Genomic DNA, 12,232 nt, shown 5'->3' with positions numbered 1-12,232 from the left:
GTTTTCTAAGAAAGTATTTCAAAATATAAGGTCCCGGGGGTTGGAAAATGACAGAATGTTGAATAAAAACTCAGGTTTTAAAATTATTTTTGAAAGAAAAGTTTTAAAACTCAAATCTGAATTGAATGTTTTGAAAACAGGAGTGCTGGATCTCGAAAATGAGATGTAATGACATGCAATGCTATGCAATGCAATGAAATGATATGCAAAAATGTATGCAGTGATATGCAATTACATATGAAATGGACAAACACTGGATGAGGGTGAAAATTTGGGGTGTTTACAGATGCCCCTCTTTGCTGCTAAGCCGGTTGAAAGTTGAGCTTAGTGGCAAAGAAAACACACCAAATTTGGATTATAAAAATGCCTCAGTTAGAAAACTTTGGCTGGGTATGAAAGAATTAATTCAAATGATGATGGTAGATATGAAATGGACAATAAGGAGAAAATTTTACTTCAAAAAGAAATGAGATTCAGGTTTTGCCCTTAACCTGAATGGGACGAGAAATACCTCGTATGGAACGAAGCTCAGGCTTAACCCTTAACCTGACCTGGTTGAAAATGGAATACCTCATCAAAGGAGGCTCAGGTTTGTACCCTTGACCTGATTGGGTGGAAAACGGAATACCTCATCAAAGGAGGACCAAGTTTATACCCTTAACCTGATTGGGCAGAAAATGGAATACCTCATCAAAGGAGGCCCAGGTTTATACCCTTAACCTGATCGGGCAGAAAATGGAATACCTCATCAAAGGAGGCCCAGGTTTATACTCTTAACCTGATTGGGCAGAAAATGAAATACCTCATCAAAGGAGGCTCAGGTTTATACCCTTAACCTGATTGGGCAGAAAATGGACGGAATCCTCGAAAGAAGAGACCGTGATGGAACCTTCGGATTTCCGCACAATGAATTCGATAGGGGTTTTGCAAAAGGAAGGAAATTGGGGTCCCTAAAGCTTGAAAAGGGATTGATTTTGGGCGCCTCATTGCTGAGACTAATTAACTTTTGAAATTGCCTTTTGCTGAAATTGGTGGCTTAACCTCAAGCCAAAATTGGACTGTCTATAGTGGGACAGTGGGGACACAGGGAAGTGTGCGAATCTGAGAGCCCGTGCGCTCAGATTATACCAAAGAAGGGAAGGAATCTTGAAAACTCCCGTAATCAAGTCCTAAAATGGATGGTGTCAGGATGTGCCAAAGATGAACCTCAAGCTCTCGCTTCATGCCAGGATAGCTAGAAAATATTGTCAAAATGTTGAAAATTGTTGTTGATTCAAAATAATTGAAAATGATGCACATTGTTTTGAAAGTATTCCATCTTTTCTACCTGAAGTATTACCTCCGACTGGGTTTAACTCTGTAGAATCAAGATTCGAATTCAAATTGCTTGCGATTGGATTTCTTTCAAGGAAGCTATCAATTTCCTTGATATGACCAGAAAAAAGTATTCTTGATATTGCGAGAGCTATTGGTGAAAGAATATTGATAAAAGAATTTCACAAAATTAAAGAAGATTCTTGATAGATTTGGCAGTCTGATATCCTGGGATTCTTTTCTCATGATGATCTTTCTGCACTCTTTTTTTAGCAGATTGGAGCTCTCTTAGATTTTTCGGGAATTACATCATCCTTCATTTTGGAGATGTCCTGACTTGTCTCTCTTTTTTTTTTTTGGAAGGGTACGTCACAAACTCCTTCATCTCAGAGATGTTCTGATCCTTCTTTTCTCTAAGGGATTATCATGATGATTATTGACTCTTTGGTGGGAAATCTCTTGATGATAGCTGGAATTAAATATCTTTTAGGGTTTGTCGGTAGGCTCATCACACTCGCCTTCATCTCGACGGTGATCTGAACTTTCCCTGGAAGGATCCGTCACAAACTCTGTCATCTTGGAGATGATCCAAATCTTCTTTGGCCCCGGGGGTCGACTCGCTTAATTCGCCTTCATCTTGACGACAATTGAGAGATCCCTTTTGCAGATATTTAATTGCAGCTTAGGTGATTGAGGAGATATGGAAATTGAGTGGATTTTTCTGTATCACCCAGGATATTTTGACTGCTTTATTTTTCAAGAATGATCTTTAAAACCGTGCCATTGACTGCGATCAATATCAATCACTTATGGCTTTGCAACAACATTGAGTATTCTTTGTTGGCCATATCGAGGATTTATTCTGCATCCTTTTGGTTGGCCAATAGAAAGATTTTGAATTTTGAATCGTTTTTCGCGAAAGCATTGTCCTTTCGGAAGTAATACTGGAGGTATTCTGAAGTAATAATTTTGTGCAATAAAGATTTTTGAAATCAACAAATATTTAATGACAAATTGGCAAAATTTTCTTGAAATCCTTTGTGAAAGCGAGCATTTGAAGCACAACGCAACACATCCATGACAGAAATTCTCTTCTCCTTTCCCCAAAGGAGACGATTTAGAATTTGGAATTAGGAATTACTCCTCTCCTTTCCCCAAAGGAGAGACTCAGAAATTGGAAATAGGATATTGGATGACCTGAAGATCAAAATTGAGAATTGGTTTACTGGAACGACATGGGTTCCGTAGGGATTCATCCTAAGAACGACATTGGTTCGATTGAGAATGACATTGGTTCGATTGAGAACGACATTAGTTCAATAGAGATTCAGCCTAAGAACGACATTGGTTTAATTGAGAACGGCATTGGTTCACTGGGAACGACATGGGTTCAATAGGGATTCAGCCTAAGAACGACATTGGTTCTATTGAGAACGACATTGGTTCACTAGGAACGACATGGGTTCAATAGGGATTCAGCCTAAGGACGACATTGGTTCAATTGAGAACGACATTAGTTCAATAGGGAACGACATGGGTTCAATAGGGATTCAGTCTAAGAACAACATTGGTTCAATTGAGAACGACATTGGTTCACTGGGAATGACATGGGTTCAATAGGGATTCAGCCTAAGAATGACATTGGTTCAATTGAGAATGGCATTGGTTCACTGGGAACGACATGGGTTCAATAGGGATTCAGCCTAAGAACGACATTGGTTTAATTGAGAACGGCATTGGTTCACTGGGAACGACATGGGTTCAATAGGGATTCAGCCTAAGAACGACATTGGTTCAATTGAGAACGGCATTGGTTCACTGGGAACGACATGGGTTCAATAGGGATTCAGCCTAAGAACGACATTGGTTCAATTGAGAACGACATTGGTTCACTGGGAACGACATGGGTTCAATAGGGATTCAGCCTAAGAACGACATTGGTTCAATTGAGAACGGCATTGGTTCACTGGGAACGACATGGGTTCAATAGGGATTCAGCCTAAGAACGTGGATCAGGAGGACTTCAACCTACAAATCATATATCTAAAAAATACCAATCCAAAAGGAGTTCGACCTACAGATCCAAATTTTTGGCAAATGGGATTAGTTCCGAAGGAGTTCAACCTAAGAACCGGGGATTAGTAAGACTTCAACCTACAGATCAAAATTTTGAGAACGAGATTGGTTCGAAAGGGGTTCAGCTTAAGTGCCACTGGGTTGAGAAGGACTTTTGGTTCACAAAGGGGTTCAACCTATGAGCCGTATTGGTTTGACAGGCGTTCAACCGACAAATCACATTGACTCTGCAGGGGTTCGACCTACGAACTATCAATTCCATAGGGATTTAACCTAAGGATCACAGTTTAAGAAGGAAGGGTTCAACTTATGGGTTTTGAATTTGGAAAATTCTTGGTTCATGATTTGAATGGACCATCATAGTTAGCTTTTCAAAGCCTGTTTTTAGGATTAACCCCTTCTCCTGAGCGGGGAAGCTTGATGCAAATGCAGATGAATGCGAATGAATGCCTACAAATGCAAATGAATGCAAATGTATGTAAAATGATATAAATGGGTGCACATGCATGCAAAATGGGAGATTTGTTTGATCCTGCCTGCATACAGGATGTTTTGAAGACAATTTTTAAAATAATGTCCCAGTGTAATGGGGGAGTAAGAAAGGATAAGTAATTGATATTTGATGAGAATTCTCTGAGGATAATGAGGTAAAAACTGACAATGAGCTTCTTGGTTGATCAAAGAGGCACTTTGAAAAAGGTTACCCCTTATAAGAAGACATTTAAACATTTGCAAATGAGGAATATAAAAGATGACGCCAGGCCATAAGGAAGATTGACAAATTTATTAATGCATTGAAGAAGGAAATAACAAATTGATAGAAGAACTGAGACTACATTGTCCCTTCAAAATGACAAAATGATGAAAGTGACATAGTCTCGACATTGTCAATTTTTAGAAAACTTGCTCAGGATGGTCGACTGGTATTTTCCTCATCTTCAATAAGGATATTCTTGTCGATGCAATCTTGAATGATATTTTTCAGGATGAAACAATTCTCAGTGTCATGCCCTACTGCCCGATGAAATTTGCAAAATCTTTCTTTGAATCTGCCCATGATTGTTGCGGGATCTGCTGCTTTAGGTAAACGGATCATATCTTTTGCAAGCATGTATTCCAGAACACTCTCTAGTGTTTGGTCCAGAGGGGTGAACTTTCGATCCGTACTCCAATCCTTGCGCTTTGGCTTTTCTTGATCTTTCTCTTTATGCTAAGGACTAGATTGAAGAGGCCTATCATTGTTGGAGAACTTTCCTTTTTGGCCCTTGGATCCCTCTGAATAGTGATCATGATTTTTCTTGTTGCTTTTGCTATCATTGGCAGAAAGAGTGAAGTGAGCCTTCTTCTTCTGCTCACTCTGATTGTTACCTTGTGTAAAGATGAAGCCTTCATAAACTCCATTTTCCATGCTTAGCTCGAGCCACTCGGCTCGTTCTGTCAGTTCGATAAAGGTTTTTGACGGTGCCGTGGAAATGAGACCTTTCAAGGGTTGTGAAAAATTATTCAAGATTAGTGACAATGCATGCCCTTTTGATATCGGGTCTCTCATCTTATTGCAAGCTGACCTCCATCGGTGGATAAAATCTCGGGCCTTCTCATTTTCTTTCTGCTTGAGGCCGCAAAGATGACTGAGAGTCGGGAGTGCTTGAGCATTGAATAGAAAGCGCTCAATAAATAAATTGACCACTTTGTCGAATTCTTTCAGTTCTATCGGATTAATGTGCTCTGAGTACCACTTTGCTGCGACACCTTCCAAACTGCGAGGAAAGCAGAGAAATAAGGCACGATTGTTCCTCTTGAACCTGGAACATTCTGCGAGGAATAGGGCGAGATGTGCTTTTGGGTCACCCGAACCATCAAACTTGATAAATTTCTTGGGGAGATTATCAAGATCATCATCCCCATCCAGTCCATCATAGAAGTCTTCACTTGTAAAGACTCTTTTGCCCTTGTCACGAGTTTGAAGATCCTTAACTATTTTCATCACATCTTTGAGTTGTGATTGCGTAGGGTCGTCAACAGACTGATTCTTGGATTTGTAGGCCAACCCCTGCCCCTGAGTCGACCTTTTGAATTCCTGCTTAGTTTCATATTCTTTGTCAGTATCATCTGCTGATTCTGACTCATCAGACATTTCCTCATGACGATTCTGCTTTTTACTGATCTTCACATTTCTGGCCGTGTGATCCCTATCCTTCTGCTTGGTCTGAGTCTGCTCAGTACTGGCTTCAGCTTGCTCTGCCAGCATCTTGGTCATCATTTTCTTGAACATGATATACATCTGGGGATCCACGTCATCCTCCACCTGCTGTCCTTGACTTTTGGCTGATCGGGGTGAGTCCATTTCTTCTTCTGAAGCGACTGAGTACGCGATGCCTTCAACTGATGTGGTTTTCTTTCCGAACCTTGTATGAACCATTGAATGTCACGACAACTCTCTGGAGATTGCTAACGCTCTCTGCAGGGCAGAATTGATGGTTAGGCTTTTTAAGGAAATTTGGTTTGGAGGAAAATATTTATTGAGAATTTTGGTAGACAATTGAAAGAGTATCCCATTACTAGGGATTGAGTCGTCGCTAGGATTACGACAATTGCGCTGCTATTCCTTTGCAAAAATAAACAACTAAAAAATATGCCTTGTTACCTAGGCGAGGTCGTCAAACCAAGATAGGATGAAATTTAAAGGAATTTTATTGAAGAAGAAAAAAAAGACATGATTTTATTAATAATAGACTCGACAAAGGAGAGGGGGACGGACAATTTTCCGCCACTCCTGATAATCAGAGGACACTCGAGGACCAGGAAAAATAGTAAGAGTAATAAAGGAATCCCAGCCATGTCTGGCAGAATGGTATGCTCCAGACCACTGATCTGATGTGAGATCGAACTCTGGCAAGACCCCCGATAGTGGACGAATCTCTACACGTTTTTGTCTCTGAGAGAACTGCCTGACACACCGCTCTGGATGGTAGTATGCGCAGAAGAATGGACCAAGTAGCCTGAACCGCTTGCCGTATGCATAAGTGTATCTAGGAGGTGATTCCTGACGATCAAAGTAGTCCCATACGACCTCTTCCTCCTGAAGATTATCGATCAAGAACCGGTATTGAGTAACCGGAAGAAGCTTTTCACCATTATATCTGAATGAACTAGATCGGGTTGGTACATGCCGGAGGAACCAAGATTGCAACGCGTAGGTGCACCCTTCGACTAGAATTGATTCTTCGAGTGCAAAACGAGTCAACCCTCGGTATAGAAAGGCGAGTGCGGCCATGGCTATGGAGAGGTGGCTGGTCTGTCGACTTCCCCATCTCCTTAGAAGCTGAACTATTCTGATATCTATATAATTCCGCCCATCAGGAAAGAAGGCTAATCCCACCGTGCACAGAACCATCGCGTGCTGGATTCTCTCTCGAGCTGTCCTGGACAATGAGCTGACCTCTGCAAATGTTCCATACTGTTTGTAGATTTCGAGCAGGTCCACATATTCATTTCCATCCTCCTCGATCAAGGGCCACGACTTACGTCCTGTCATGCGAGCTAAGGCATCCTTAGGGTCCAGACCCTTAACATTAATCAGAAACTGTTTCTCCAATGGGTCTCCAGGCTGACCGGCTGGCTCGAGTAATCCCATAATCTTTGAAAATTCATCTATCAGCACCGTCATCTCACCCCACGGGAACCAGAAGGTAGAAGTGCTCGAATTCCACCGCTCTGCTAGTGCATGGATCAAATTGCCGTTGACTGTCTGCTTTCCCACCGCGGACGCCAGTTCTAGCCCACAATCGTCCAAGTGGTCCGGAAACATACGAGAGAAGTTCTTGAACCATGAGTAGTACCACCGGGGAAAGAAGGATCCGGTGCTGAGGACTCGATGTTCTGGAAGACCTTGTCGCACCTCGTAGGAGATGTGACCCTCGGGGAAGACTGAATCAAGCTGACTGGATGCCATCAGAATCGACTGGAAAACATGGAAAATTTGGAATAAGACTTGGGAAAATATAGAGACTTTGAAAAAAATGCAGGCAGGATAAAATGAAGTAGGAGATTCAAGATCCAGAGGATAGGAAGATGGGAAATCACCTGGAGTTTTTAGGAAAATGGAGGAATTTTATGAAAATCGTCCAGGGTTTAATGAAATATAAGGAAGTACTTCATAAAATGGAGTATTTTGAAAATCGTCCAGGGTTTAAAACATGGACAGTACATGGACATGGATTGGGGATTTTTGAAAAGTCGTCCAGTATTTTAGAAAATTGGGAGAATATGGAAAATAACAAAGAAATGACTATAACACATTCAATTACAACAAGTATGCACATACAACATTCCCTAAAAGCTGACTCTAGATGCACAAATTTTGAAATAACTGTAGGACCTTAATCCTAACTCTAAGGTTCAGATCAACTGTATCCAATCCAGTTATGCCTATATACTCAAGCCAAGGCTCGATGTACGTGGCATAAAATCAATTCCTTCGGTTCTAGGTTCAAGTTTTCCAACATCCTTGAGCACCTGCCGATATATGTTAGACTATGGCCCTTGGTACGTGGCAGGGGGGTTTTCACCCAAATAGGTGACCCAGTTGTGAGGCTCTGTCCCGAACTATGGTTCCGAAAGAGAGCCCAGCAACGTGAAGACCGGGACAATATAGGTAGGGTGATTTTTGAAAAACATGAGCACATGATATCAAACAGAAGACTCTAAGTCCTAAAGAGATAGAATTTTGAAATATTTGAAGAAGCAAACATTGTTTTCATACAATTCCTAAATTGAGGAGTGTTGTATTAGACCTAAGTCTATGTGAGCATGAATAATTCTCCTCAATATGGTCCTACCAAACCATACCTAGTCTATATGCATTTCATGTCAGCTGGGTTCAGGTCTAGGCTTCTAGGTTCACATGATATCATAAAGCAAAGCTGACATTCCATGGAAATCGATTTTGACAATTTGAACTAAGTAGAGCATTAGATTGATCAGACGAAGACAGGTCCCATCACGATCGCCAAACCTGTTATCATCGCAAAATTTTTACTTTTTGCGAGTCAAACTGACCTTTGAAAAAGATTTTGAAAATAACTCGCCTCCGTTTTTAAAATGCAGGATAATTCTGAAAAATGGGACTCGCCTGTCGGTACGAGGTTCAACCGTTCCTGGCACCTTTACCAGGGGTAATTAAACCAAGGATCAATCTACTGCTTTGCTCTGTTCAACTTGTCTAAACCATATTCTAATTCCTAAATGCACAAAGAATCAGGCATGTGCTATGAATTTCTGAAAATGCATATTTGAAAACATGATGTTTGCTTTGAATATTGAAAATATTTGGAGATTCTTGAAAAATATAACACTTGGAAAATTGTAAATCATTGTTGAAATATTGTATCTGAGAAAGTGAAAATCGATTTCTGAAGTATTCAAGAGATTTTTGTGAAAATCGATTCTGAGAAATGTGAAATAACTTGGAAAAACTTGATTTCTTTGAATTCAAACTTTGAAATTGAAAATATAACTTATAAAATCGAATTTGGAACTTGGGAAATACTTGAAATATCCTTGGCAAATCCATATTTTGAGAAAATCGATTTTTTTAATAAGACTTAGAAGATTTTGAGAAAATGAACTTCTTTGAATTGAGATTTGAATTGGAATTGGCAAATGCATGACATGAATGAATATAGATTTGAGGAATTGAGAAAATCTTTTTGTATTTTTGAGAAATGCAGTGCATTTTTGAAGTTAGCCTAAGAGTGTAGGCTGAATGTGGCTAATGTGAAGATCATAAATCTGGGTATCATTCATATTCTGACTATGGCCATAAATACAAATTCCACCAAGTTTATAAACTTCATAAAAGCTAGTGTATGTTCCATTTGTGTAGACCATAGTGAATTAATAAAATGTGCATGAATTGGCATACATGACAGTTATATATCAAAGTTTAAACTATATGAAATGCAAATCCTAATCTATGCAGGAATTTAAATTCTTATTCCAAAGTTAATTACAATTTACATCACTAATTAAATTTAAATATAGAAAATAAAGGAAAATAAAGTCTTCAATGTTCCTGCAAAACTAGAAAGCTTGGTTAGTGAATATATGTTGGCTTTTCTAGGTTTATCCAGTAATATCTAGAAATTACTGGATTTTGCTAGACATAAGCCTTTTTCCATGATTCCCTTAAATCAAAATTGATAAAATATGAAATAAAATGGAATAAATATGAAAATGAAATTTGTAATTTCGAAATTGGGGTCAAAATGACTAAAATGCCCCTAATAACAAGACTATGGCCTTGAAATTAGGTTTTTAGAAAGATATTTGATAAAATGCAAGTTTTGAGGTTCAAATGAAAATAAATCAAACTAAATATGAGATGACATGATTAAAAATATGAAAATTAGGGTTAGGGATTTCGAAATTTAGGTCAAATGACCAAATTGCCCCCGATAGCAAGACTATGGTCTTGAAATCAGGGTTTTCTAAAATAGATTTTTGTAAAAACTTAGGTTTTATGCACTAAATGAAATCAAATGAACATCAAATTAAACCTAAAGCATCATAATATGATTATGAATATGATTAAACCATAAAAATATATGCTTATGCACGAAAATCTAAGAATATCACAAATTTTGTGGTTTTTGCAGTGTTTTGGAATTCTTCGGGTACCCTGTTTTGCAATTCAAACCATTCAAGCATCAAACGGATTCTAAAAATCCTAAAAATTGGTACCTGCACTTGTTATAAACCTAATATCAAATTAGAATTATAAAAATATTTTTTTGAAATTAAATTAATCCGAAAATAGCATCAAACCCTAAAAATATGCTATTTTTGACCTAGTTCCCCAACCAGTCTCAGTCAAAGGCCCGAACCAGGGGTCAAACCTCCATGGAAATCTATGAAATTTTACAGAGAACAAATAGACAGGAAAACAGAACTTTTCCTATTTACATATTTGAAAAAACCTTTAAAACCAGGGAGATACCCATCCGACAATCCGGACTTGAATATATTGATTTTAACTTTGGTCCTGACTGATACTTTCAATTGAAAATTCCGGGATAAATAGCAGTACTCATTCAAAATATCTGAGATTTTAACAGTGAACATTTGACATAAAAATAACAATACTCACTTTTTATAGATCATGAATCGGATCTGTAGTTTGGGATTTATAAACAACACAAGTCTGATTAGGGTTTTGGTAAACCCTAACGAGTTTTAAATTGAAAATCAGAGTCTCTGACAGAGGAAAAATACTAAACAGTAATAAAAAATTCTGAAAAATTCACAGTAGACATATCTAATCAATGTGAATCCATGACATTTTACATATCTAAAATCGGATATAGGATGAGAAAAATATCATCACAGCAAGTTACCTTCTTGATTTTAACAATGATTTTAAAGTTTTAAAAACCCGATTTGGTGCCTGATTTTTTTGACAAGGTTCCCGAAGTCCAAAATCTTTGATTTTTTTACAGTAGTTCAATAACATATGAATTCATCACATATAAAAAAATCTGAAATAAACAACAAGGATTTAAATCGGAAATAACATTATCTTTACTGTTCTAAACCTAAAACACACAGAAATCTAAGAAACTATAAAAACTATGCATTAATTAATGTAAAACAATAAAATAAACCATAAAACAGTAAAATAAAATTGATTTCTATGCTGGAAAACGTGTAATAAACATGAATAAGCAAAGAAAAAAATAAAATACAGGGAATCCATGGCTGGAATTTGCTTTCACCTTTGAAATCATGGATTTAACCCATTTAACGGGTAAATCTCACGTTTCGTCGGTTAAGAACATGAAAAACGTACCTCTCATCGATTCTAATGGATTAGAATCCTTGAAATCACCCTCAAACTGAGTTAGATCATCTTCTTGGGTCAATTTTGGGGTTCTTGGATGAAATCCATGGTTAAATCCATGAATACAAGACTTTCCATGGTGAAATCTATTGAAAAATTATAAAAAACTAATAAAATAATAATAAAATAATATTAAATAAACTCACCTTGGGGCTGCAGATGAAATAGAGGAAGGTGGAGGTGCTGGAGAGAAGAGAGAAGCCACGAAAACTTGAGAGAAAAGGAGCCCTCTTTTGACCCCCCTTAGGTCCCTTTTTATATTTTTTCAAAAAGTCACTTAATTAGGGTTAATTAAGAGGTTTTTCATTTTTTCAGGATTCTTTCTAATAAATCCACTAAGGGCAACAATTTTTTGTGGTTTCCTAACCCTAAATGAACTCTAATTAATACCTAATTAAACCCTAAAAAGTCCAAATGTGACACCACCTAGTATAGACCCACATTTGGTTTTTAAAACCTGAATTTAAAACCTTTAAAAACCAATGGTTTAAAAGTTAAATAAAATGGATTTTTAAAATTGATTTTGACTCCTCTAAACCCCTAACCTAACTAGGACAATGACTAACCCTAGTCTAACCTTGACTTATTCAAATGTGGTGCCACCCCGAGTGGGCTCCACTTGAATTTTCAAAAAATGATTTTAAAACTTGAAAATCAGAGGTTTTTGAAAAAAAATTCAAAAGTAGACTTTGAGATTGAAAGTTTTGAAATGGCACAGAGTTCTAACTGGGTCAGAACTCCTCTGGATATGGCGCCAACTGAGTGGACCCCACATCAGAGTTTTGAAAATTTGAAATAAATACTGAAAATGGCTTTGAAAAGAGGTTAAAATCAATAGTTGAAATTCAAAGATTTTTGAAAATAGAGTCTCAAGCGAACTGGACTCTGGGCTAGAGTCCTGGATTTTTAGGACTCTGAGATTTTGGGTTTTAAAAGCCAAATAAA

The sequence above is a fragment of the Nuphar pumila genome, chromosome 2 (genome assembly GCF_984573655.1).
Source record: "Nuphar pumila chromosome 2, dmNupPumi1.hap1.1, whole genome shotgun sequence".
Taxonomy (NCBI): domain Eukaryota; kingdom Viridiplantae; phylum Streptophyta; class Magnoliopsida; order Nymphaeales; family Nymphaeaceae; genus Nuphar; species Nuphar pumila.
Note: the sequence above shows the minus strand (reverse complement) of the source record.